Source organism: Trachemys scripta, chromosome 2 (genome assembly GCF_013100865.1).
Source record: "Trachemys scripta elegans isolate TJP31775 chromosome 2, CAS_Tse_1.0, whole genome shotgun sequence".
Taxonomy (NCBI): Eukaryota; Metazoa; Chordata; order Testudines; family Emydidae; genus Trachemys; species Trachemys scripta.
In genome coordinates this window covers 94,642,793-94,670,644 of record NC_048299.1, presented here as the reverse complement: position 1 = coordinate 94,670,644, position 27,852 = coordinate 94,642,793, and the positions used below count along the sequence as shown (strand labels likewise).

General features: G+C 41.1%; 1 protein-coding gene across 1 annotated transcript in view; it reads right to left on the bottom strand.

Annotated features, from left to right (window-relative positions):
• CNTNAP2 (contactin associated protein 2) overlaps nt 1-27,852 on the bottom strand; it is a 1,628,923-nt gene that overhangs the window by 1,474,301 nt on the left and 126,770 nt on the right. The gene's annotated exons all lie outside the window — the stretch shown is intronic.

The following is a 27,852-nucleotide window of genomic DNA, read 5'->3' as shown; positions in this document are numbered from 1 at the left end:
TTCCCTCACTGTTCCATCTCCTCCTTCATCTTCCCTAGAATTATAGTTCTCATAATTCTGCCTAATCACCGTCTTTGGAATGTTACTTTGACTGTATTTCCGATGAGCTTTGCATTAACTATTGCAATGTCCTTTTTTTAGGCTAGACTGTGAACCCTTTATTCCCACTGCTGTTAATGTGACTACTCATGTGAGTAACTTGTCTAAATTTAGGCTGCAAGGTAATCAGCAGGCATACTTAATTCACTGCATATATAAGGCAGAGAGTCACATCCTGTGTATGCACAGGGGGAGAGGAAGAGACGAGAGAGACAGATACATCCTCTCCTGCTTAGAGTAGTTTCCCATGCTTCTCCAAATCTAATTCAGACTTGCCCCCTGATTTTCAAAATAGCTCTTAGACGTCTCCCATATCTGACTTCATTATTGACATTTTCATCTGACTACACATTCAGATCTTCCATTCTTGGTCTCATTTGTGTGTCCCTTCCCTCCCCTTGCAACTCCTTACAGAAGCAGATAGATCTCCCACTCATGCTGTCCCATCTATCTGTGATTCTCTCTTACCAAGCCATTTTTTCAGTAAATCCTTCCTAATCCCTTTATTTTATGACCGACACTAAATCACCACTATTCCTTCCCCCTACTTCCATTATCCAGTCAAAGTAAATAGTCAGCAAGGAGAGTTACTTGCATCATTGCTGTTTTTGAATTTCAGGTATTTTCACTCTGCTATGTCTATATGTAATTTCTGCCTGTTAGTGTTAGGGTCTGCCTGTTAGTGACTCTGCAAAATGTCATCATTCTATCCCAAATCTTCTGTAAAGTTTTAAGACACTTAGTATGAAGAATGCTCTATAAGAATCAACTGCCCTGTACCGTATCTATTTTATAGACCTTCCTATGTGAACATGTGATAATTCACCTGGGCCTATTCTCTTTTACTATGTTTTGTCTTGCTACACTGTGTTTCTTCTATTCTATTAATTCATATAGGTTTTTAACTACTATCCACCTCCTCCACATGCTGTCTACATTCTGTTCAAAGGTTACCTACTTAGGGAGGTGAGGTAATATACATTGGGTGAAATTCTAGACCCACTGGGGTCAGGAATTCACCTTTTGTGTTAAAATTCTTATGTTTACTTCTGACACTATCCTATTTCTAACACAAAATTCAACTAACTACACTTCACTTTAGGCTATGCCATCACAACCCACATCCAGGCCAGATCATTCTTCCAAAAATTCACCTTCACAGAGGCATATCTCTATGCCCACAGAAGGATATTGTATTGTTCCACCTGATTCTTATCTGTGTTGCATGAAGATGAACTTTGCATATACAGGTTGTTTAAGAGAAGTGATAAGTCAGAGGCAAGAAGGTTTTTACAGGTGGGAGGGCAGGATCTTCATCCTTAGCAGATGTTTTGATTTGCATCTTTACCTCCTCATCCACATATAATAGTGTAGAATCAGTGCAACTTGTCGATTTGGCTTCTCAAATATTGTGTGTACCCAACATATTTGTGAAACTCTTTGACCATTTCTGCCACTGCTAAGCATCTATGCCATCCTTACTGATATTAAAATGTTGGGAAAGTACAAGATTCAAACACCTGTTTGTTTGGCTGTTTTATTATTTCTTTCAGACTTTACATATTAACATAAAGAGAAAAGTACTCAAACTTTTTGGGAAATAAAGCATTAAGCTATAGTTTTCTTATTTACTGAAACATACAATGTGTTGCCTTCAAATAAGACATGAAAATAGAAAGTGCAAGAAGCAATTAGCTTTTGGTGGAAGTTAGAGTGGCAATTGCAGAAGGAGTCCAATTCTGTTCAGTATTATTGCAACTTCCCAAAGAACTTCAGAAGTGGAAACCTGTTCTCATGTGTATTTCGTTTTCTTAAACTCTTTTCTCTCCAGTCATTACAACAAAGCATATGTTTGACAGACCTTTTAAATGACTAAAGAGCAAAAGCCTGCCTCGTTGTAAGACTACATTTCGGTCTTGCTTATCAACGTTGGGCCCAATCCTTCAAGATTCACAGCATGTCCTGCAAAGTATTGCTGGTTGTCAACTCGAACTCCAATTGATTTAGAGAGGAGGGTATGTGTCACTTTGCAATTGAAAGTCTTTGGTACAAAAGTCTTTGGTGCAGATGTCAGAATCTTTTCTCTTCATCAACTCCATTGCCATATCAAACCTTTCCATTTTCAGTAATAGGTTAACTATTTGGTTAAATAGGTTAAATACTTAGTCCTGCCTTGAGGGCAGAGGACTGTACTAGCGGACCTCTCGAGGTCCCTTCCAGTTCTATGATTCTATGAAATAAGTAATACTAGCTGACAGCTGCCCTGATAGCAAGGCATTGGCAGAAGGGAAGTGGGGATGGAGGGAGGGGGAGAAGGGGAAACCACATCAGTGAACCACCAATGAAAATCAGCAAGGTAAGAATACAGGTCTCACATTCTCTAGGTATTCCACTCACACACCCCAGGAAACCATCTCTCCTGCTTAACCATTCTGGTTTTGTTGTTCTCATGAAAAATAGACAAGCATTGACAATTCCAATTTCAAGTTTTAAAGCTTCAGAATATATTTTTCTCTGAAATATAGAAGAGGATACTTGACCAGAATAGTCCCTTAAAAGGAACAGAAATTATTTTTACAATTAAATAGAAATCCATCTCAGATGAGTCAATCAAATTGAGACAAAGGAAATAAATCCAGGATGAAAGAATACAAGTGAAAGCTCACCAAACATTGCTTATTCTTAAGAAAAGAACACTTCAGTAATCAGTAGTGGGAGAGACCCATCAGACCCAACTAATTCATAAATTCTCACCTTGGGGGACATGAACAGGTATATTGCTCAATAGAAGGGGGAGCCCAGCTAGGTGGAAGAAAGGATCCTGATATATAAAAGTTTGAGAACCACTGATCTAATCCCCTTCCCAAAACCTATGTGTCACTGCAAGGTTGTTCCTGTGTTCTCCATTGCTTTGTCCTGAAATGTTTAAAACCAGACAAAGGATCCATTACTTCTCTATTACATGCCCTCATCCTCCATTTAATTTGAAATAATAGGAACTATAGTACACCTTCATGTATACCTCCAGCTTCTGTTAAACGAAAAACATCACGCTCTGGCTTTAAAGTAGACTTACACTGACAGATGGCATACAGTCCTAGTGACATACAGCCACACCACACAGCATGCCCTAAATAACATTGGTGTACATCTGAGAGAAAGTTTGGAGCCTTACTTTTATAGCAAGTGGCATAGGGTATTTTTAGAATCAGATTTCAACAACTATGTGACTGCAGATAACTGCAGGCCTCAACTGGTTATTTACCTCCAGTTTTAACATACATCTGGCCATGTGCAAATGTCAGATTTGCACATGTGAGGACATCATTTTGTGCACAGATTAGGCATGTACACCCAACTCTGCCAACATGGTTCTGGAAATGAAGGAGCAAGAATGTCCACGCAGAGCATCCAAAACTTTAAAAATAAAAGTCTTCTGAAAGATTTCCACACAAACAAAGATGAAGTACTAAACTGGCTATGCCAGGGGTTGAATCCATAATCCCAAGGACTCTGGGTATTTCATTTGTATGGTGAAGGTGTACGATAAAGGCCTGACCAATAAGTGAGTTTAGTTACTAATCAAAGGCCTCATCCATCTCCTATTCAAGTCAAAGATAGGAGTCTTTCCAAAGACTTTTAAAAGCAATTGAATTAGGCTTCAAAGGCAGTGTCTATTTGATATGCACTACATCTGCACCTGCCCCTCAAAAACAGCATACATATTATGGTGTTAACAGCAAGTTGGCTGAACTGAGGCTGCCGATAGCTGAATGCTGCTATTTTTCATTGACATCCTTTGCAGCACTTGCTACACTTAAAATCCGATATTGCTTGCTGCCACAAGTGGCCTTGAAGTATTTTTGAAGTACTTACTGGTGTGCACAAAACACAATTCCATAAAATGATCTCTTAAGTTGGTTAAGAAATAATATCCATGGTTTAGCATGGGTGTTTATTTGCATAATGGCATGACAATGGGATGGCAGCTCTGCAAGAAGTGATTACTGCCTATATAAATGAGACTGATTTAAAACAACACTTTAGATGAGTTGTTACCATTTTGAAGTTGATTATTTTGAAGTGATAGCTCTGTGCATGCATAAAACTTTGAGCGGGCTTATTTTCCTAGATACGTATTAAATCTCAAGTGTGACAAATGTTAGTAATACTTTTTTAATTTTGTGACACTTATACTGATAAACGGAGCTACTATTACAACTAGAGCTGAGCAGGAAACTGTTTTCTCAGCCTCTGAAAACTATATAGATATCAAAAAGTGTTCCCCAGTCCCAAATTGAGTAAAAAAAATCTCAGTTTTTGTGAGGCAGAAATCTGGAAAAAAAAAAAAAATCAGGGCAACTGAAACGTTTCATTTAGATTTTGACCCTTCCTCACATGCAGGTACACACAAACACACACACACACACACACAGAAGTTGGCTTTGTTTCAAAATCTAAACTTTGTTTGAAGACAGAAATGCAAGAATTTCATTTTGAAAACATCAGAAGTTTGTTTTGATATGTTCAATTTCAAAAACATTTTATAATGATTTTTTCAAAAAAAAAAAAAAAAAATTAGAAAAGGACCCAATCCCACAGAAAGTTTAAGTTTTGAAAAATTGGCCATTTTCTGATAAGTGTCTTCTTGAAAGATTCCTGAGCAACTCTAGTTATCAGAGTTTCTTGGAAAGGTATATTTAACACTCCCCCTATTTATAATTCTTACATTAAATCAAATAATACGCTGCAGAAGGGGAGTTAGGAATAACCTACCCAGGGGCTAGGAAATACCATGAGTTCTATGTATAGAGTTTCCTCCAAATTTTTCTTCTGGGAAATAGGGTTTGTCTCCCCAGCCTCATGGAACTGGCAGGGGATCCTGCCTCCTAAAGCAGTTTATCTTGCAACAGCTACCATGGGCAGGAATATCTGCACTCAGCATTCATGCCACAGCACATAGGCTCACCTCTCCCATTCAGATTTCCCAAGGCAAGTGCAACAAAGGTTGCAGCTGCAGAGGGGAGTTTACTACTTGTTCAACCAGCAGGAGCGGCGCTACAGTTTTTGGCACCCTAGGCAGGGGTCCTTCCGCGCTACCGGTCGTCATTGGCAATTCTGCAGCGGGGGGGGGGTCCTTCCGCACTCCTGGTCTTCGGGGCACTTCGGTGGCAGGTCCCGGAGCGAGTGAAGGACCCGCCGCAGAATTGCCGCCGAAGACCCAGAGCGTGGAAGAACCCCCTGCCACTGAATTGCCACCAAGGGCGGCAAAATGCCACGCCCCCCAAATCCTGGTGCCCTAGGCGACCACCTAGGTCGCCTAAATGGAAGCGCCGGCCCTGTCAACCAGAAGTACCTTTCAAGCACAGTTCTAATCGGCAGTTTCCCAGGACACAAGCACGTTTGGAGTAAATGTCACTGTTGCATAAGGAGGTAATGTGTAGATGTAGAGACCAAACAGCATCCTGTTCCAGCTTGGAACAGATTTGAGCTGACAGGGCAGTTTGAAAGCTCAGGTTCTGAACTATAAAGAGCAAAACACTGAATGACCGAAACTTATAGCAGACTCATTTTTGTGTTATGTTTAAAATACATGTAATTTAGTTGTTAAATGCAAGCCCCACAAGTCTTAATAAGGCCCCACCAGGATGGGGAGAATACTACCTGGAAAGGTTACTTTTCAGTTCCTCCTTTTCCCCTAGTTTTGCTGTTCAGAGATCCAGGGAGATCTAGCAAACGGCTTCAGTAGCCTCTCTAGGGTTACCAACTTTCTAATTGCACAAAACTGAACAACCTTGCCCTCTTCCCCCCCCCCCTCCCCCACACACTCCAGACCCGTTCCCTCAGTCGCTTGCTCTCCCCAACCCTCACTCACTTTCACCGGGCTGGGGCAGGAGGTGCAGGGTGTGGGAGGGAGTTAGCATGCAGAAGGGGTCTCAGGGCTGGGGGTTAGGGTGCAGGCTCCAGCCCAGCGGCACTTACCTCAGGTAGCTCCCGGTCAGCGGCGCAGCAGGGCTAAGGCAGGCTCCCTGCCTGCCCTAGCTCTGCGCTGCCCCCGGAAGTGGCCAGCATGTCCGGCTCCTAGGCAGAGGCACACCCAGGCAGCTCTGCACAGTGCGTGTTGCCTGCACCCACAGGCGCCACCCCCCACAGCTCCCGTTAGCTGCGGTTCCCGGCCAATTGGAGCTGCAGATCTGGCGCTGAGGGTTGGGGCAGCACACAGAGCTTCCCTCATCACCCTAAGGGCTGCAGGAATATGCTGACCGCTTCATGGAGCTGTGCGGAGCCAGGGCAGGCAAGGAGTCTGCCTTATCCCCACTGCACCACTGACTAGACAACCAGAGCTTCCAGGGTCCCTTTTTGACCCTGGCAACCCTAAGTTTCTCATGGGGGAGACAACACCAAACAACCTCCTTCTGCAGCACTATAACAAGATCCACCCAATTTGAGTCTTCTGCTTAGGGAATGTGTGTGTGTGTGTGTGGGGGGGGGGGATGAAGGAGCAAACAACCCCACTGTCCCATACATTACATGGAAAACTATATACAGGCAAATTCCTATAAAGATTATGTATGTTTTTTACCCCATCTGTACAAGGATGCCATTTTGATTTTTATAATCACTTTATGTATGATAAGCAACAACAAAAAGGATCTAAAAAGGTATATTTGGCTCTGAGCATATTGAACATACGTAGGGACATGCCCTAAAAAGGAATGAGAAGGGAACATTTTCTTAAACAATTTTTCCAGAATGGTTTAATCTCCTAATCAAGAATTGTAATATAACTGGAAGAACCAAGGAAGTAAACCTGAACCAGACTCACATGAAGCTTTGCATAATAATGTTAAGACAAATAATGAAAAATTGTTAGCAGATTAACTTTGCATTACACACGAAAAAAAATGTATTAGTGATGAAACACAGCACATATGCAGGATGTATAGATGGCCAGGAAAAACTGAACACTGTACAGCCAGCCACAAAACATAGAAAGTCGTAACCAACTCAGAACATATTTGAATTGACTGGGCTGTTTCCCAAGAATTGGTATGTAGCTCTCTGTATTGATCTGTCTCTGATTAATAAACTGATTGAGCTGAGTTATCTGTAGTTTGACTTGCCATTAACCTAAATCAAACCCTAACACTTGTAATAGTTGACAGTAGAGTTGTCCAGAGAATGACAATTCTGTTTTGTGGCAACGTTCACAATTTTCATTTTGCATTGCAACGAAAATGAGAACTTTTGAATATTTTTTATGACAATTGTATTGCGTTGAAATATCCATTTTCATGTTGAAGCTGGAGCTTTTTGATTGTGTGTCTGAATCTACAGCCTAGAGTGCTGTCCTGGGATGTGGGAGACCCAGATTCAAACCAGTGCTCTACCCGATTCAGAGCAGCCTTCATCCCAAATAACTATGCATCAGGCAGAGCACTGATTTGAATCTGTGTCTTTCCAGGCCAGTATCCTAACTCTACAGACAATTTCTCTCTTACTATTAAAAACATTAAGCTTCCATTAACCATTCAGCCTTTGATGAAAATGTTGGAAATGTTCTATCCAGCTCTTTGAAGTTCAGAGGAACAAGCAAATAATTAAAAAAAAAAAATGGAGAAAAAACAAATCTCACCATTCTGTGTTCAAATTTTGGCTCAAGGCTTGGGCCAGTTCTTAATTTGTCTGAAAAGGCTCAACAACCCTTTCTTATAACAAGAAATAACTACGAGTCACTTTTTCCCCCCCTCAGGGAACATCACTAACATCTATTTTGCAGTCAGAACAAATCTAAATTTGCATTCACTTATGGATATTCATTTTAATAGGTACCAGAGGGAGTTCTAACTCAATGATTAGAGACCAAGGTACTAGCTACCCCCTAAATGCCCAAGGTAATGGTGGTAGTTTTTGTTTTGAGTTTTTTTTGTACACCCTAGTGTTTCCATGCAGCGGAATATTTTTAAACATTCAGCTTTGACCAAGATTCCATAGGGAGAATAAGATTAGCAGAATTGTTATAGCATAAGCAGAAGGAAGAGTCAAGGTACTATTTATGTATTATTCCCCAAGAAAACATTATCAACACTAGCAACTTTTAAAATAAAGGTGAATTATTTATTTCCCTGTGATTTACTTAAAATATTTAAAATAGAAATTGTGTTAACCAGCACAATATGTACACAATGTAGTTGTAAGATGATCCACACACAGCCTCAGGGAAATCAAATTTTGGTCCATGCAGGTACAGGGGCCATTTATGCATATCATCTTGCAGAATCAGGAAATTCATTTTTATGAATTTACTGAAATATTTCATCAATAGGACTGGATCTTTTTGTGGTTTTGAGATGAATAGCATAACTCATCCTATTGATGTACCCTGCAGTCTGACTGGCTGAAGAAGAGGCTTTAAACCCTTGTAATTATTTTGTGTGTGCAGATGTCAGGATTATAATAGCTAAGATGTTTTATATTACTACACCACTTCATAAACATTTCAGTGAAACTTTCATGTAAGCGGTAAGAGAATCAAAAATATATTGCATTATTTCTTTTGGTTGGAAAACTGTTTAACTTCATATTTGGTCCCGGTAGCAGGAGAGATCCTCCCTAATTATAAAGGCCTTGCTGCACCTTGCAGCAGATGGAATGAGAGAGAAATGTGATGAAATATAGGCATCTGTCTACTGCCAGAATCATACACTGATCAAATGATCCTATCCATGGGGTGTCTAAAGTTCCTTTGTTTTTGTTCAAATAGCACCTGCCAACCCACTGGCATGACTTTCTTATCAGGAAGGTAGTTTTCTTACATTGGTCAACGTACATTGGGACAAGCTTCCCTAGCTATCCATATCTGACACGCAAGTGATGTTTTAAAAGCAGAGCTTTTTGTTTCATTTCCTTTGGATAGAAATATACAGAATTACAATTTCTATGGCTTTTCTTCCAAAAACCATGTTGCTTTCTCCCCCTCCTCCCTGCTTCACCCACAGCTGATAAGAAGTCCAGGCTGGACCTCTTGAGTTTTACATTAGAGACTAGCCATGGCTGACTTCAGACCCATCCCTAAACACGCTTATACAGATACTGAACTTTAAGCATGAGGATTTGCAGGACCAAGGCCTTCGGATGTACATCAGAAGGCAAAACATTAAATTTAGCAAAAAAAAATTTTAACACTGACTGGAAGTGTGGAACATGACTTGACATCCAGATTAATAAGTGGCATATGCTTTAATAATGAAACCCCTTTATATGCTGGGGACCATAGGCAGGTAGTCAATACATTTATTATATTTAAACATGCATGCATGAGGTTTTACTAAAAGCCCTGTTTTGCAGCACCACAGGAGTATATGAATAGGGACTAGTAAGCTCCTGCCATACCATTGATGAAAATAACTAAAAAACCTTACCTTGAAAAACAGCAAAAAGGGTGGTGGGGGACAGAGGGAAGAAATATTTCTGACAAATGTTACTCCAGTGAAAATGCTAAACTTTCTTTTCATTGACGTTAAAAAGCAGTCTCTGGGTGGAAATAAACATGCAGTATCATTTAAGGTTTTATACTATCCAATGTTTCTCTAAGGCACTTTCACTTAGGTACTTAAGTACTGCAACAGTTAGTGACAGCATGGAGTATGCTCTAAATTATAATATTCTCAGAGCCTCCATTGCTGAGTGTTCATACGGTTGCATGCTTTGTTCTGTTCTTTCTTCTACCGCTCCTCCCATGTCCCCAATTGTGGGAAGATGCCATGAATGAGGTAAGACCTCTTCAATGAGGTAGTGTCACACATTTACAGCTGAACACCTCTGTGCCCATTTGGAGTGGTACTCCTCCAGGTGACCATCAGGATGTTGTGAACTGAAGTGTTTTGAAGTAGTTTCTCCCCTCCCTGGAGTCAACTCCTTGGAGTCACTACTAGGACTTTAAAGAAAACTCAGAAAGAGACTAGCAGCTAGTGGAGTACTGGTGTGATGTGTTGGGTACCAGCGACAGAATGAATAGCCATCACTCACTTATAGCCACTTTTCCCAAATACATCACCCGATGTGCTATCAGGCTTCTGATTCTAATGAAAGATTAAAATAAATATGTAGTGGATTTAGAGTCACTATCACCAAGGTATGCTAAATTATGTAAGTCTGCCTCAGAGTGTAATAATTGCACATACTTTTCAGTTGTAACACTTTAGTAACAGATCAACCCTTCAGCTCTAAATGTGTGTGTCTGGTAATCATGACAACCCTTAACTATGAAAAATGTCTTGTTTGCTTATTTTGTTCTTATTAAGGACCCTTCATATTGGCAATAAGGGAATGCACATCAAGTAAATCAGTGTAGACAAAGCTATTTGCTACCACTTGTATAATAATGTGTATGAACAACAGCCCAATGGATTTTTATAAGAAACCCTGTTACTTAAATATACAAAAATATTATGCTCTCAAAAATGTCATCCATTACATCTAATGACACCACATGGCATTTTTCTTTTGAGCTCCTCACAGCCACTAAAGAAACGGTAGGAACCCATCATTAGAGCAGGCAAAATATAAATTCATTAGTAAATCTTAACTAAAATTAGCAATGAGCTTGAGGTATAAAGTTCAGCCCAGACCCAAATCAAAAGTTGAGAATGAAGAGAGGGAGTTTCAAGTTTTAATTAAAAAATAGTTATTTTTTCTCTCATTCCATTTAACAATAGAAAAACTGCTTAGTTTTCAGCTGCTAACCTCCACTTAAAAACAGAGGTCTTACTTGTGCCATTCCTGTCTATGGTGATCAGCAAGAGAAGAAAAATCAACCAAACGAGCTCCAATACAAAATTCTCTTAGCACAAACATGATCATTTAGACACAATGCCATACACCTACAGAAATGCTTAAATATTCTATTTATTTCAGTTATTTCCCCTAACGACTTCTACTGGAAACTGAAGTAGAAGAGCCAGATATAAAGGTTTCTTTACTTATCTGAACAGCAGCCACAAGTGAAAAAGGAAAATACTTCTTCCCCTCTCCCCCAAATGTTGAAGTTATAGAACCAACACTTGCAGGCTTTTCTGTAAACAGCAAAGTTAAACAGTAGTGGGGCAATCAACTTTCCACTAACTTTTCTGTACTCTTTTGAGAAAATTTTCTGCAAGTTTCGATTGCCACAGAAGTGAACTAAATGCAAAATAAATAAAATAAAAATACCCATGATGGTCAAAACACACATCCTCCAAGTCAAAGAGATAGGTATTATTCTTAATTTAAAAACATTTTACCCTAACACTAACTAATTAAAACGTGAAGAAAAAGGAACACAAAAACAAGAGACCCAACCTAGAGCAAAACAAACACACCCTCTTTAAAACTAGACATAAATAACCACACTACAAGAAGAAAATGAACACTGTCATAAAAAAAAGAAAAAAAAATATCATTGTTTTCAACATAGACTCAAAAAGTTGAAAAAAGAGTTAGTACCAATGCACAGGGCTAATTTAAAGTCTCATCGGTAACATAAGTATTCAGTATGAATAAAATGTATACAGAAATGACTGGTTAAGTACAAGGAAAGCACACCTACCTTATCTTGGTTGCTTATGTGATATAACTCAGAAGAATAGTTAAAGTAAATGACAAGAGTTTAACAGAAAGCAGACCCAAGTACTCCTCTGTAAAAAGGGCTTTTTTGTTTTTGTTTTTAAATAGCTCCATGCTCACATATCTGCATGGGCTTGATGTTCATTGCAGGGTGCAAATCAAATTGTGAATAGTGATCTTTAAAGCTCTCCACCATTTGAAAACCTCTTTCCTCATAGTCCATCATATACCGATCAGGGTTCTTACCTGAAATACACCTCCTTGTACTCAACTGTTCTTCCCACCTGCACTGAAGGATATATACTGCTTCTTCCCAACTCCTTAGTTCTGCAAAGCCTATCTAGTTAATAATCTGTTGGCTGCATTCTGTTTCCCATGTTCTAGTTGCAGGCTCAATCAGCAGTTACACCTGTGGAAACCCAGGGCTGACAAGTAGGTTGTACAGATGTGACTAAGGGTTGGGTTTGCTGTGCAGAATCTTTATTATTGGTGATGATGTATAAGAACCTAGCCTGACTCAGACCTCAAGGCTCGACAGGAGAAAATATATATTTTAACTGTAAATTAAACATATTTAATTTAGAAACTATAGTGTGCCTATAATCAAGGAGTCCTACAGAGTCATTTTTTCCCCACAGAATCTCTTCCTTGAATACAACAGTACTTTAAAATTGACTCAGTTTCTTGAAATCCTGGCCCCACTGAAGTTAATGACAAAACTCCAATTGATTTCAATGAGGCCAGAATTTCACGGGGGGGACAGGAGGGAGGAAAAGAGAGAGAGTGTGTATGTTTCCACCTGTAACCCACCCCTTAAAGTTCCTAGGCCTGTGACCTCAAACTAGAAACAAGGTTTTCATATTTTAGGATTCCCATCTCTGGAACTCACTCTGTTTGTTCACAAGGTTCACCCTGGAACTCACTCAGGAGCTCCAGGGCATGATGCAAGACATTTATTTGGTCTTTGTTTTCGGAGTCTGTCAGTATTATTTTGCTTTCTTCTTGTTTGCTAACATACAGTGCTAGCATGGCTTCTAATGTTTCCAAAAGCAACAAATATAGTCTCTCTAATATCCCACATTGTGGATTAGTTTTATCTAAGATAAAAAAATGTAAATAAGTGCCTAGCAACTATGATGAGAGGTGGTCTAGAAATCAATAAAATAAATGAAGTGGATTGGCAACTTTAGTGAATGTGAAATTGCATATGGAATGTTTTAATTACCATGTAAAACCCTGGCAACATGCTCATTCCGAACAGGCAACATTAGAAAGTTGCACCTGTCAACATTTATTATATTTTGCATACACAAAGGGAAATGGACACAAATTGGATAAATGATACTTGCCAAAGTACATCTATGAAAAGAGGCATTCTGTATGGGAGAGGAATTTGTTGAATAAATTATATATATTTAAAAAAGAAATTCACATGTTTGGAACTGTTATTTCTTCTAATTTGGCAGGCCATGTTGGAAAAAAAAATTAAAAAATCCTCTCTCCAAAAAGAAAAACCTACTTATATATTCAGAATAAATAAAATCTAGAATGGCTTGGTACAGATGGGAAATTTATGGGACAGTAGAAAAGCATTTTGTATCCACTTTACTAATTAGGTTCACTTTCTCTCTGATTAAAAACAAATTCTAGAAACCAACATCAGAACAAGTTTTCATTTTGTTTGATTTGTTGAATTGCTGTATACAGATTAGCTCCTACCGCCTGAATATTTATGGGCATATATATTTTCTCTCATACTAGTATACAATTAAATGCCATGATATAATCCTGTAAATATTACTGGACATAGGCTCAGATTTACATGGTTTTAAATCTTGTCTAGTCCCTGATCCTGCAACTTTAAGTACATTAGTAGACCCTTTTACTTTGATTGGACTACTCACAAGTGTAAAGTTTTATGCACATGGAAAAGTATTTGCAGGATTAGAGCCTTAGTTACGAGGTTAAATTAAATCAATCCAAGGCCTTAGAGACACACTGACACTGCCTCCCCTGTGGATGCTGTTCTCTCCTCCCAGAAAGACAAAAGTTTCAACATTGGACTCCCTTCTTTTCTCCCAGCAGCCACAGCAGGGCTTCCCACACCTTACAAACAGCAGTAGGAGCAGAAGTCACCTTCCCCCACCTTGTGAGAGACAGGGTGCTAGCAATGGGGGCCCTCTGGTACTTAGTCTAGCAGCAGGATGTATGTCTTTGGCTGAATGGGCAGGGCCAAGGGTATTCTTCAGTGTACTCTGGTGTTTATGAGGCTTCCCAAGGCAGTGAATCTCAGAGTCAACATTCCACAGAGATGCACTCATAGATTATGAGGGCAGAAGGTAACATTGTGATAGTCTAATTTGAATTTGTGTAGATTTCAACTTCCAGCCATCAGATCTTGTTATACCTTTGTCAGCTAGATCGAAGAACCCTCTATTATGAAATTTCTGTTCCCCATGGAGAACCCTATAAAACTTTGTAATCAAGTCACTCAACCTACTCTTTATTTAGCTACATAGATTGAACTCCATGTGTCTATCAATATAAGGCATGTTTTCCCAATCCTTTTGTCATTCTCATGGCTCTTCTCTGAACCCTCTCCAATGTATCAATGTCCTTTCTGACTTGTGGACACCAGAACTGGACACAGTATTCCAGCAGTAGGAGCACAGAGGTAAAATAACCTCTCTACTCCTACTCAAGATTCCCCGGCTTATGAATCTAAAGATGGCATTAGCCCTTTTGGCCACATTATTACACTACGAGCTTATGTTGAGGTGATTTTCCAGCATGACACCCAACCCTTCCCTCCCCCCCGAGTCTCCCATCTGATAAGTATGACCTGCATCCTCTGTTCCTAGATATGTAATATTACACTCTGTTATTTATCTCTCTCCCAATCTTTGTGCCATCTGCAAACTTTATCAGTGATATTTTCTTTCAGGTCATTGATAAAAGTGTTAAATAGCCTAAGTCCAAGAACAGACTCCTTTGGGACCCAGTAGAAACACACCCACTTGATGATTCGTAATTTACAGTTACATTTTGAGACCTGTCAGCCAGGGCCAGCTCCAGGCACCAGCCCAGCAAGCAGGTGCTTGGGGTGGCCAAGGGAAGGGGCGGCACGTCGGGCTGTTCGGCGGCAATTCGGCGGTGGGTCCCTCTTGGGGGGAAGCACCTGCCGCCGAATTCCCACCGAAGAAGAAAGCAGCGCGGTGGAGCTGCCGCTGGAGTGCCACCGATTGCAATTTTGATCGCAGCTTTTTTTTTTTTTCGCCGCTTGGGGCGGCAAAAACCCTGGAGCCAGTCCTGCTGTCAGCAATCTTTTAATCCATTTAATGTGTGCCGTGTTGATTTTCTTTCTTCTAGATTTTTAATCCAAGTCGAATGCCATACAGAAGTCTGTACGTCTATATTACATCCACACTATTTCTTTTATCTAATTTTTTTGAGATTACAAAACAAAAATATCAAGCTAGTTTGAGAGGATCTATTTTCCATAAGCCTATGGTGACTGGCATTAATTATATTACCCTCCTTTAATTCTTTATTAATTGAGTGACTCCATTATTTTGCCTGGGATCAATGACAGACAGACAGAGCTTACCTAAATCATCCCATTTATCCTTTTAAAATATTGGCACGTAAGTTTTCTTCCAGTCTTCTTGAACTTCCTAATATTTCAAGATTTATTGAAAATCAACATTAACAGTTCAGCAAGCTTCTCAGGCCACCCTCTTAAAACTCTTGGATGCAAGTTACATGGATCTGCTGATTGATAAATATCTAATTTTAGTAGCTGCTGTTTAACATCATCCTGAGTTACTACTGGAATGGAAAGTATTTCATTATATATATAGTTTTTCCCAAATATAATTTATTAAACATTTACGCTTTTCCTGTATCATTATTCACAATTCTACCATTTCCATCAATAATGGACCAATACCCGTGGTAAGAATTGATTGTTCTTGCTGTACTTTAAAAACTCCTTCTTATTGTCCTTAACTCTAGTGACCATAAATTTCTCCTTTTGTCCATTGGCCTCCCTTATCAATTTTCGACAATTCTTAGCTTGTGGTTAATATTCATTACTACAACTTTCCCTTTCTTCCATTGCTTATATTTATTTAATAGCTACTTTCACATCTCTTTTAGATTAGGACTGCTTGTCTGTTTGTTTAAACCAGTACTATCTTCTTTTTGAATTGTAGGATTGTGCATTTTGGGGCATCTGGTTTAGTGTTCTTAAACAAATCCCAATTATTGTTCACATTGTTGTGTTAAAATTCTTTCTCCCAACTGATCTGGCTATAATTGTTTTCAGCTTTGTTAAATTGGCCCTTTTAAAGCATGTGTGTGTGTATTAATGGTTTAGAATTTATTCTGTTTGCACATAACAAATACGATGAAGTCATGACCCTTTGTACCTAAACCACCAGTAATTTTTAGTTCTGTGATTAGTGCCTTTTTCATTTTGCAAGAGGAGTTCTAATATACAATTCCCCAGTGTTGGCTACAACACATCTTGAGTTAAGAAACTGTCATCTATAATATTTAGAAATTCCAAGGATGTTTTAGTACTGGAAGTGTGAGATCTCCAGCACACATCACTCAGCCTGAAGTCCTTTATGATCACACAGATTTTTTTCCTACACAATGTGAGTAGGTGATTCAGGAGTTGATCATCCTGACCCTTAGTGTGATTTGGTGGTCTATAGCTGACACTAACTAGTCCGCATCTTGTACTTTATCTGTAAAGGCATTGTTCCATAAAAATTCACAATCACTTTTTTCCAGTTTGTCAATGACTGAGGAACTGGTAATGCCATTTAGGACGTGTCTGCTCCTCCCATTTTTTCCCACTCAATCCTTCTTAAATATGTTATTAGCACCGATTTTAACATTTTATTCATGTGAATCATTACACCAGGTTTCAATAATATCATATATATTGACTTTATGATCATAAACGAGCAATTGCAATTCCTTCTATTTGCTACTCAGGCTTCTAGCTTTGGTGTATGAGCAGTTAAAGAATTTATTCTCTTCATGTCCTTTGCTTTCTTGATTAATTTTGTTCTCACGATCATGGTTGTGTGCTAAATGAATGCTCATGTGTCCCCTTCTTTCATCCTCTCCTTTTGTGATTCTTTAATGATCTCCTGACCATCTCCTCCTGAGATGGAGGCCATCCAAACTGTACAGTCCCCTCTTCACATTGATACATCTTCCATGTTCCACAAAACCAAAACCCTTTACCCTACACCACTTTCATAGCTAGCAGTTCACTTCCAGAATCTTGCGGAGCAGGATCTCTGGGAAGATTACTTCTCCTTCAGCATCTCTCCAAAATTCCCTGAAGTCATCTATAATCTGTGCGATATCTCACAACACAGTGGATCCTTGCCTGTTGACTTCACAAAATTATCCAGTCTCAGAATGCTGTCTTGTGTCTTGGCTCCAGAAAGAGGGGGCACCATTCTATTGTCTGCCTGTCCCTTGTACAATGTTTTTTCCCCCCATTCTTCTTTAGTATGGACTCACCAAAAAAGGATTGTATGTATTCCTTGGAAGGTTGAAGATCTCTTTGGATATATCTACACTGTACCCTAAGCCTCAGCTCTGACTCAAGCTTGAGCCCAAGCTCCCCTTCCACCGACAAATCAGGTCACCAAGCACCCAGGATCCGGGTCCTAGAACACTGCCTGCGGGGTGGAAGGGTGAGTCAGAGCTAGAGCCCTGATTTGACTTAGGTCCAAGCCCTCCTCATTTTGAAGTGTGGACAGAGTTCAAGCTGCAGACCCAAGTCAAAAACGTCTGCGTAGTACACTATGATGTGTTAGCATGGCTATGAGACCCAGTCCAGCAATCGTAAATCTAGGTTTACAATGCAGTGTGGATCATCAAATCATAGAAGTGTAGGATTGGAAGGGACCTTGAGAGGTGATCCAAGTCCAGGCTCCTGCACTCAGGGTAGGACTACATAATAACTAGACCATTCCTGACAGGTGTTTGTCAAACCTGTTCTTAAAAACATCCAATGACAGTGATTCCACAACCTCCCTAGGCAATTTGTTCCAGCGCTTACCTACCCTGACAGGAATTTTTTCCTAAGATCTAACTTAAACCTCCCTTGCTGCAATTTAAACTCACTGCTTCTTGTCCTATCCTCGGAATTTAAGGAGAACAATTTTTCATCCTCTTCATTGTAACAACCCTTTATGTACTTGAAAACTGTTATCATGTCCCCTCTCAGTCTTCTCTTCTCCAGACTAATAAACCCACCTTTAATCATTTTGTTGCTCTCCTCTGAACTTTCTCCAATTTGTCCACATCTTTCTTGAAATGTGGTACCCAGAATTGGACACAATACTCCAGCTGAGGCCTAATCAGCACAGAGTAGAACGGAAAAATTACTTTTCAGATCTTGCTTACAACATTCCTGCTAATTCCGTCCAGAATTATGTTTGCTTTTTTTGCACCAGTGTTACCCTATTGACTCATATTTAACTTGTGATCCACTGAGCATCGGTTTGGAAATAGAGAGTCCACAAGCATGGGTCCCACAAACCCAGGCATAATGTGCAGTACAGATATACCGTTTCTGAGCAAGTTTCATTTTTTTGCAGTGTGGGCTGAGCAGCCATCCATAAGCATGTCCCATACACCTCTCTATTCCAGTAGACCAGCTGAATTTTCAGAAAGCCATGCATGGGGCAGCTCATCTCTCTGAGATACTGTTTCAGGCTGTTGTAGACCCAGGCAGACATCACCACATCTGTTACACTCAGGTCACATTTACAAGATTCACGCGTAGAAACTTATTTGTGTGAGATTTTTTTTAAAGAAATCTGAAAGTCTGATGTAGTAATATGATTCCAGGAGCTAGGGCCTTAGACACAGGTCTAAAGTGCCTAAACCTTAATCCAGCCCAGTTTATAGACACAATGCAAAGTAGATGTAAAATGCTACCATTCTGATCAGTTGGCTAGATCTGGTTTCACCATAATTATTCATTTTGAAAACAAACAAAATGTGATTTTTTTTCATTTTCAATTTTTTATTTATTGTTTTTCTTTTTTTGTTCCCCTCTCTGCCTGTCCCAGCAAATGGAAAAAGGCAAGGGATTGGGGGAAAACAATCAACCCCCCAAAAATGTTCAATACAAAATTTTGCAAAAATCAGTTCTGTTCAAAAACTTTAAAAATGAAAGCATTTTTGAAAAGTCACAAATTTTATTTTTGTTTGAAACCAATGCTGCTGGTGGTACTGTTTTGCACCTTCTCTGAACTAGTATAAATGACTATACGAGGTTCAGGGCAACAGTGAAGCTAGTCTGTAGTTGTTGCTACTATGAGTTATTTCACTGTTGTGGCTCTTGGGCTAAATATACTGCCCAACCCCTGCTACCCTCATACTATTAAGACTAGGAAGCCACAAGGTAAGTACTGAAGATTAGTAAAAAAGGCAGAAAGAACAGGGAATATTTAGATTTAAAAATACATTAAAAACCTTTCAAAATTGTTGCAAGATTGTTTCTGTAGTAAGATGAAGCCCTGAGACATAAAACCTTGATATCAGTCGGCTGCAAGCATATGTTTCCTCTGTGTGCTGCACCGGCTCTGCAGATCACTGGCACAGCAGACCCCGAGAGAACCCCCAATGACCACAGACTCTAATAAGGTATGAAGGCACTCAGCCAGGTTTATTGTCAAACGATGCACAGTAATAGTTTCCCGCAGACTCTACAGAACATACTACGAATATGTGCCCCCTGACAATGGACCGGCTCAGTCAGTGGCGGGAGATGCAACTGCCCCCTAGGCCAGATAAAGACATCCACTCAGGGATGCATTCTTATATACCGGTACAAACAGGTTTCGCATCATTGAATGCACTGAGGTACAGCCCCTCTATGAATTAGGGTCTTGCCTTTCTCATGGTGCAGATTGGTTCGAACAAATAAGTCTATCCATCATATTGTCTATTCATTGTATTGTTCTTTCATATTGTCTATCCATCATATTGTCTATCCATCACATTGTCCTTTTATATAGGGTTACCATATTTAAAAAATAAAAAAAGAGGACACTCCATGGGGCCCTGCCCCCGCCCCTTTCCCACCCGGCCCCGCCCCAACTCCGCCCCTTCCCCAAAGTCCCCACCCTAACTCCCCCTCCTCCCTCCCAGCCACGCGAAAAGGGCTGCCCAAGCGCTACCGGCTTCACAGTTTGCCGGGCAGCCTCCAGACCCTGTGCCCCCGGCCGGTGCTTCCCCAGCACAGCTGGAGCCCCCCAGCACAGCCGGGGGCGCAGGGACTGGAGGCTGCCCGGCAAACCCGTGAAGCCGGTAGCACTCGGGCTTTGGGCAGCCCCCATGCCTCCGGACCCTGTGCCCCCGGCTGGGCACTTCCCCTCCCGGGCTCCAGCTGCTCTGCTCCTCCCCTGACTCGTCGGCTCTGTTTAAGAGCCAAGCTGCCCGAGCCAGCGCTATGGGCTTCGGGCAGCCCCCTTGCCTCCGGATCCTGCGCCGCCGGAGCAGAGTAGCTGGAGCCGGGGAGGAGAAGTGCCCGGCCGGCGGCTGGGGTCCAGAGGCACGGGGGCTGCCCGAAGCCGGTAGCACTGGCTCGGGCAGCTTGGCTCTTTAACAGAGCCGAAGAGTCAGGGGAGGAGCAGAGCAGCCGCGGGAGAGGAAGTGCCTGGCCGGTATTTTTCCCGGACATGTTCGGCTTTTTGGCAATTCCCCCCAGACGGGGGTTTGATTGCCGAAAAGCCGGATATGTCCGGGAAAAACCGGACGTATGGTAACCCTATTTTATACTGTCTTTAGGCTGGGTCTGCCTGTTCCTTGTTATCTGTGTGGATGCCGTCCTGGCATAAATTCATCTTACATGCTCCTGCCAACTTCTGTGAGCAGGGCCTGCCTCTGGCTCATAGCCTAACTTTGCTTTATGTTAGCAATGTCCTTCAGTTCAGGCCTCAGGCCTCATACAGGGCCTCTGATACCAAAGGTTTATCTTTCAGGGCCTCATCTTACTACTGTTTCCATTATAATTTAATATTCATATAAAATATTTGGAAAATTACTGATAAAGCATGCAAATTACTGATAATGTTATTAACTCATGTGTGCTGTAAAAATAGCCAACATATTTCAAAGACTCTTGTGAGACAATACTACTAGATTGCTTTAACAAAGAACAATATGCAACTGTTTTACAAAGTAATTATTAAAAGGAAGAGCATGAATTTAAGGTATTTAGTGAAGTAAAATTCTGTCTATAAGAGGGTCTGATCATGAAAACCTTGTTCCCAAGTACCACCTGTCAGTGTGAAGGGAAAATTAATTTGTATCCCAGAAAGCAGGACTGGGACGTTAGTAGGGTGTATTTTTTCCTGAGAGTACTCCAGTTAGGGGGCCTAATTCTACAAACTTGATCTGGCATAGTTCTTATTACCCACTGAAATAAGTTGCTCCATTGAACTTTGTAGGATCAACAACCATCTTTGGACCATCTGTAGGAAACACTCATGCTCACCAAATGATTAATGGTGCACAGGTTGGATCAGTCAGAGATGGTACTGTTATGAGGTGGTAGGAGAAATCTTACTTCACTGCTTGGGCTTAGGCTTTAAATGTCCTCTTTTCCCCACCTGCAAGCCTGAGCACATATTGGGAGGAGAGAGCACTAGATCACATTATACTATACTATACTATATGGTTACCCTTCTCTGAGGTCCCTTTAGGACTACTATACTGGGAAACAGAGGATTTGGAGTGGTGACTTGAAGATGTCACAGTCTGGCATATAGCCTTGTGTAGTGAAGAGCAGCAGGACACAACCACTGCTCCACCCATGCCAGGTTCCACTGAGGATTCTATTTCTCATTTCCTCAATGCTTTGGTTCATTGATTCAATCTATGCAACAAGACGCAGCCATTACTGGGCAAGTTGGGTTCAAAATAATTTATTCACAATATAAATTGTAATCTGTCACTTTTAAACACTCCTTATAAATGCATTTTCCCATCTTTGTAGGGGAAGTTAATCTTTTATTTTGCCCTACAACTTGTGCACACTTCCACTTGGGAGCTTCTTCTGTGTATATTTAGTGTTTATGCAAATGATGCATGACATAGTTAAGTCAATGTCTAGTGAGCTGTTGATATCAAACTAAGCAGATTTTCTGTTATCTGAAAATGTGAGAGAGACACAGAATGTGAACTTGTGGGTGCAAAATCTAAGTGCAAAATTTGGCTGCTGGGGTGAGGTGGGGGCAGCAAGACATTCACAGGCACTAAAACAAAATTATTTTAGGAGGATTAATTTAAAATATTGTACTCGAAGTTAAAAAAGATACCACAGGGGGAAAAAGCTTTTATCAACCTGAACATTAACAATGGAAGATCTGTTACTGTATTTTTTTTTTTTTTACTCAGAGAATTGGTAAGTATAATTCATTTTATTATTTTGCTTGGATTTTAAAAATAAAATAAGTCAGCTAAAGTAACAATTCCTTTTTCTGCTTGTATTATGCTATTACAGTTGATACATGGGGGAGAAAGGCGATGTGTTTAATAATCCCCAAGTATGATTGGTTTCTAATATACTAGCTTCTTGATATTACAGTCCTTGTTCTTTACCTGCTTCTGAATTAAGGAAGAACTGAATGGATGTTATTAATTAATTAATTTTAATTAATGGAGATATCCCATCTCCTAGAACTGGAAGGGACCTTGAAAGGTCATTGAGTCCAGCCCCCTGCCTTCACTAGCAGAACCAAGTACTGATTTTGCCCCAGATCCCTAAATGGCCCCCTCAAGGATTGAACTCACAACTCTGGGTTTAGCAGGCCAATGCTCAAACCACTGAGCTATCCCTCCCCCCATGTTCTAAAGCAATCTGAGAATTTTTGAAAAGAGTGGCCAAGATTTTCAGAAGTGACTATTGATTGTGGGTATCTCAAAGTGCCTGATTTTCAGAGGGTAGGTGCTCAGCATTTTCTGAAAATCAGGCTCCTTTAAAGAGTCTCAAGCTGAGCACCAAATAACTGAAGCACCCCAATTACTAGCTGCTTTTGAAAATGTTGGCCATCATAGAATATCAAGGTTGGATGGGGCCTCAGGAGGTCATCTAGTCCAACTGCTACTCAAAGCAGGACCAATCCCCAGACATATTTTTGCCCCAGATACCTAAGTGGCCCCCCTCAAGGACTGAACTCACAATGCTGGGTTTAGCAGGCCAATGCTCAAACCACTGAGCCATCTGCTCCTCTCCCCCCACCCTTGTCAGATATTGGTGACTATCACTATTTTGTATTAGGAATTACAGAGTATCCTTAATAAATAGTTTTGTCATTAATGAAGTTAATGTCGTTAATGAAGGACACTCTGCAATTCCTAATATAGAAGAGAGAGAGAGAGAGGTACTTCATCAATGAATGAACATTTAACAGAACAAAAAGTTGATCTTACAGCATCAGAGTCCCTATCAGAACTGCATGTTAACCTTCATATTGTGCACTTCATTTTTTCAACAGTTTTGTTTGCTTAAAACAAGAGAGAATTCTACCCACAGATACATGCACAAATTCCAATGGAAGTCAATGGGAGTGGTATGCAAGTACCTAACTTCGGCTCAAGGATAGAGATGTACCTTATACTTTAAATGACAGTACCAGGTGCCCCTAAAAAAATAATTGCAGGGGACTGCAAATCCACTCTGTAAAACAAACTTGCATTTGATGTCCTATCATAGCCTGTCCCACCTCTTTAAAAAAAAAAATGTCGAAAGATTCTAACTAGTCACAGACAAAATCCACCACCCATTTCCTGAGTCAAATCAGAATCTTGGTTAAGTTTTGGATTGGTTTAGTTAAGAAACATCCATAGCTTTTCTGCTGCCTCCCCTAGCCCACCATAGTCCCTCATTATTTGTCTTCTCAAAATCCTTTATGTCCTCAATCTCCCTCCAACTCCACCACCACTGGTCCTTTGTGCAGCAGTGTTTCACAGAACTACTGCAGGACAAAGGCAAATCTCTGTTTAGCTACAGATCTCTGGTTTGACGGTTTCATGAACTGGCATGCTGCAGGATCTGGTGCTTCCCAGCTCTCGCGGTGGGTCAGAATGTGAGAATGCAAGGTATGAGTGCAGGTGTTCTTGCACAAACTCAGCTGGATCCTACAATGCTTCTCAAAAGAGTGACAAAGAAGAAGAAAGGGCCTGATGTGATCGTGGACTTGTGGCTATATACTGCACTAACAAACACTAACATTTATCCTCTTTCTTTGCAATTTGCTTAGAGATGCCCGTGAAACCCATGCCATAAAACAAAATTTCTCTTGTATTTTATTTGAAAAGTTTCAATCCTGCAGCTTTGCTAGCTTCACTTTTACTTTAAAAGGACTAATCTTGCATCATTGAAGATAATAGCAGCAGGATCAAGTTCTAACAGAGCTCAGCGTGTGCCTATGTCATATTGTTTCATAAAGCCAATCTGACAGTCAATTGATTTCTAGTATCACAGTGTAGCTAAAGGACAAATACCAGTGTGACTGGGTAAAATAAACTGTTTATCGGCCACTTTCCCTCAGAAGTAATTTTCAAATATTTCCATCTTGTGGAATTCAGCTATAGTAAGCAATGAAGCTGAATCAATACCCAAGGTGTAAAACCAGAAAGGTGTGCAGAGATTTATTACTACTATGAAAGAGCAATTTAAAATGCTTTTAAAGAAATTTCTTTATAAATTCAAAGTCTGCCAACAAGATGGGAAATGCATCAAAATTTCAAAGGCACTATTTTTACATGCACATAAACAAGTCTTTCAAAATGAGAAAGCTAAGTGCGTGGCAGTTTAGGTTTGTGCGACACAATTGTGTAAAAATTTTCCTCTCTTTGATTCGATGCTATTGGTAAATAATGGAGATCAATAAGCAAAATAGCTCCTGAAATGTTGAACCTGATTCAGCTGCAATTTGTCCAGATTCAGGCCTTTATTCAGCAAAACAAACGATGCACTTTAGGCCATGATGAACCTTAAACGTTCATCTGAAGTCAAGAGGAGTATCCACGTGCTTAACTGTTTGCTGGATTGCTTAAACAATACAATCTTCTGAAAAAGGAGCTGCAAAATAGTGTACTTCCTGTCATCTAGATAAGTCGTGTCTGTAATGGTTGCAGACTGCTCCTTTCATAATGGATAGTGAGAGAGTACAGAGCTGGATGCCCAGCTGAGGGGATTGCTTTATATGCTGCTTTTGATAAAAGCCTGAGATTTGTCTGAATCCCATGGCCTTCACAAGGGGGAAAGAGACCCATGGATGTAGCTGGAGGTGCCTTCCTTATGTGAGCTCTATTGTATCGGAACTAAAAAAGAAGAGCAAGGTAAATGGGGAGGTTTTTTTTCTTTTCAAGTTTATCTTATATGGGAATTGGAGGGGCGTAGGTCATTTGACACAACTTCGATAGTAACCAAGACCAAGTTGTGAGATCTTAACTGAGCATTAGGGGCTAGATCTTGAGCTAGTTTAATTAACATAACTCTATTGGCTCCAAATGAGGTTATAGCTGTATTACATTTTTGAAGCACAGCAACTTTCAGCTACCTATGGACACTAATAAGTTCAATTAAATATATTTCAGGCTAAATAAGCACCAAGATATGTAAATCTATTTGCACCTGTTGTGAGAATAGATTTCCTTGGGAGACTGGTCCACAAACCACATAACAACAGACTTTAAGGTATTCATTTTCTGGCATTTCCATTTATTGGTTGGAGACAGATAAATAAAGGGTATGTCTGCACTGCAATTAGAGGTGTGATTTGCAGCTTGGGTAGGTATAGTCACACTAGCTTAATGGAGTTAGTGTGTATGTATCCAGGGTTCTGGGCAGGCTTATACAGCCTGTGCTGAAGGCCAAGCTGCCATGTCTTCACTGCTATTTTTAGGGTGCTAGCCAGATTAAAGTTAGCATGGGTATGTCTACCTGAGCTGCATGGCAGTCACACCTGCAGTTACAGTGTAGACGTACCCCAATGCATCTGTGTTTAGAAATGAAAAAAATTAAAAACTTTAGTAGATATCAAAAAGGAGTTGGTTGGATTGTGATTCAAGTTTTTTGTCCAGGTTCCCATTTGCTAATTTTATCGCATCCAGTTCTCTCTTCATTATTGCCTTTAACCTCCACAATGGCTGCCCAGGGATTCCCATCAAAGATGAGAATGAATTTAGTTGTGGTGGGACCCTGAATTGCTAAAAGCTGCTCCACTCTTACCCACTATGTCAGCTGACCTTCCATATGTCCCTTTGTCTCCTCCCCTTGTTCCTTCCCTGTAACTCCAATGTCAAAACGCTGGAGCAGGAGAAAGAAATTCAACTCTTGTTGAATTTGATCACCTAGCATTCTCTAAACGTGAGCCTATTATATCTGTTGGAGAAAGCATGCAAATTCTTACATCTAGCACCTAAAAATACTGAGGTAAGAATAATCATCCCCATAATACAATATCACTGAAAGTCTTCAGTCAAATCTTCAGAAAACTGCCAAACAAGTCTGTGCTTCTTAAAGACTAATTAAGTCTATAACTTGTAACTATGAGCTCGTCAAAGATTTGTGTTCCTGTGTACTTATAATAAAACCATTCTCCATGTTAGTTTGCTTCTATATTTTCTTGTTTTGCACTGAAAATACCAGTTATTCTGTTTATTGCCATCAAATTTCTTTGCCATATTTAGTCTTAATAAGGGATAGAGAGACAATAATTATTAGTAAGCATGTTCAGCATTTGGAGTTAGGCAATAGCAATCCATTCCAACACTTCACTACTTTTTTGTACAGAACGTGATACAATTCAACTCTGATCATTTATTGGGTGCATAGCCACTACTGTAATATCATTTAAAAATAAATCTACGTGTGAAGAGCTCATAGAGAACTTGAGAAAATGTATAGCAAGGGTGAAGTAAATCAGGAGTCTTCTCCTATGCCTATTGGGTTACTCTATGCCCCCAGTGAGGAGACTCTATACCAGAATACGCTACCAAATCCAGTGCACCAAAGTATGTTTTCTACTGATAATCTTGTTTGATAGTTCCAATATATTAAGATGAAAATATGTGCTCTCCTCATCTATACCATCATAGAAAAATTCACTAAACCTGAAACAAGAAGAATACTCCAAGTTTTCCCACTGTACACCATTCATTTACTATTGATTCAGTACAACACAAGGGTGGTAAATTAGTGGTAAATTGGTCTGTTAGAGTATCAGTAGAAGTGATACCATTGTCTGACAAATTCAGTCCTCTAATCACCTTCTTGATAATTGTTACAAAAAACTGGCATGGCTGTTTAAGTTTAGGGAAGATTACAGGTCCTATAGTTTCTTGAATCCCTATTCCTGGAAAATTTTAACTAGGGTTACCATATTTTGTGCCTCCAAAAGGAGGACACTCCATGGGGCCCCGGCCCCGCCCACATCCCCGCCCCAACTCCGCCCCTTCCCCAAAGTCTCCACCCCCACCCCTGCTTCCCGCGAACATTTGATTCGCGGGAAGCCTGAAGCAGGTAAGGAGGGTGTGGGGGGAGGAGACGCGGCCCAGCCTGGCCCCCCCCCCGGCGTCTCCAGCCTGGGTCGGCTCGGGCCCTGGGGTGCCGGGCCCGGCCGAGCACCCCCGGCCCGCCCAGCACTGCCGGTCCCCGGCCCCCGGCCGAGCACCCCCGGCCCGCCCAGCACTGCCGGTCCCCAGCCCCCGGCCGAGCACCCCCGGCCCGCCCAGCACTGCTGGTCCCCGGCCCCCGGGCTCCCGGCCGAGCACCCCTGGCCCGCCCAGCACCGCCAGTCCCCGGCCTGGCCCCCAGCACCGCACCACCGGTCCCCGGCCCGGCCCGTCCCCCGACCCGGCATCGCCAGCCCGTCCCCGGAGCCCCTGGCCCGGCACCGCCGGCCCGTCCCCGGAGCCCCCGAGCTCCCGGCCCAGCACCGCTCCGCCGGCCCATCCCCGGAGCCCCCGGCCCGGCACTGCTCCGCCGGCCCGTCTCGGCCCCCGAGCCGCCGGCCCAGCCCACTCCCAACCCCCTGGCCTGGCCCGGCCCCACTCCGGATACACACGCTAGAGAGATCGGAAGAGCGTGTGTAT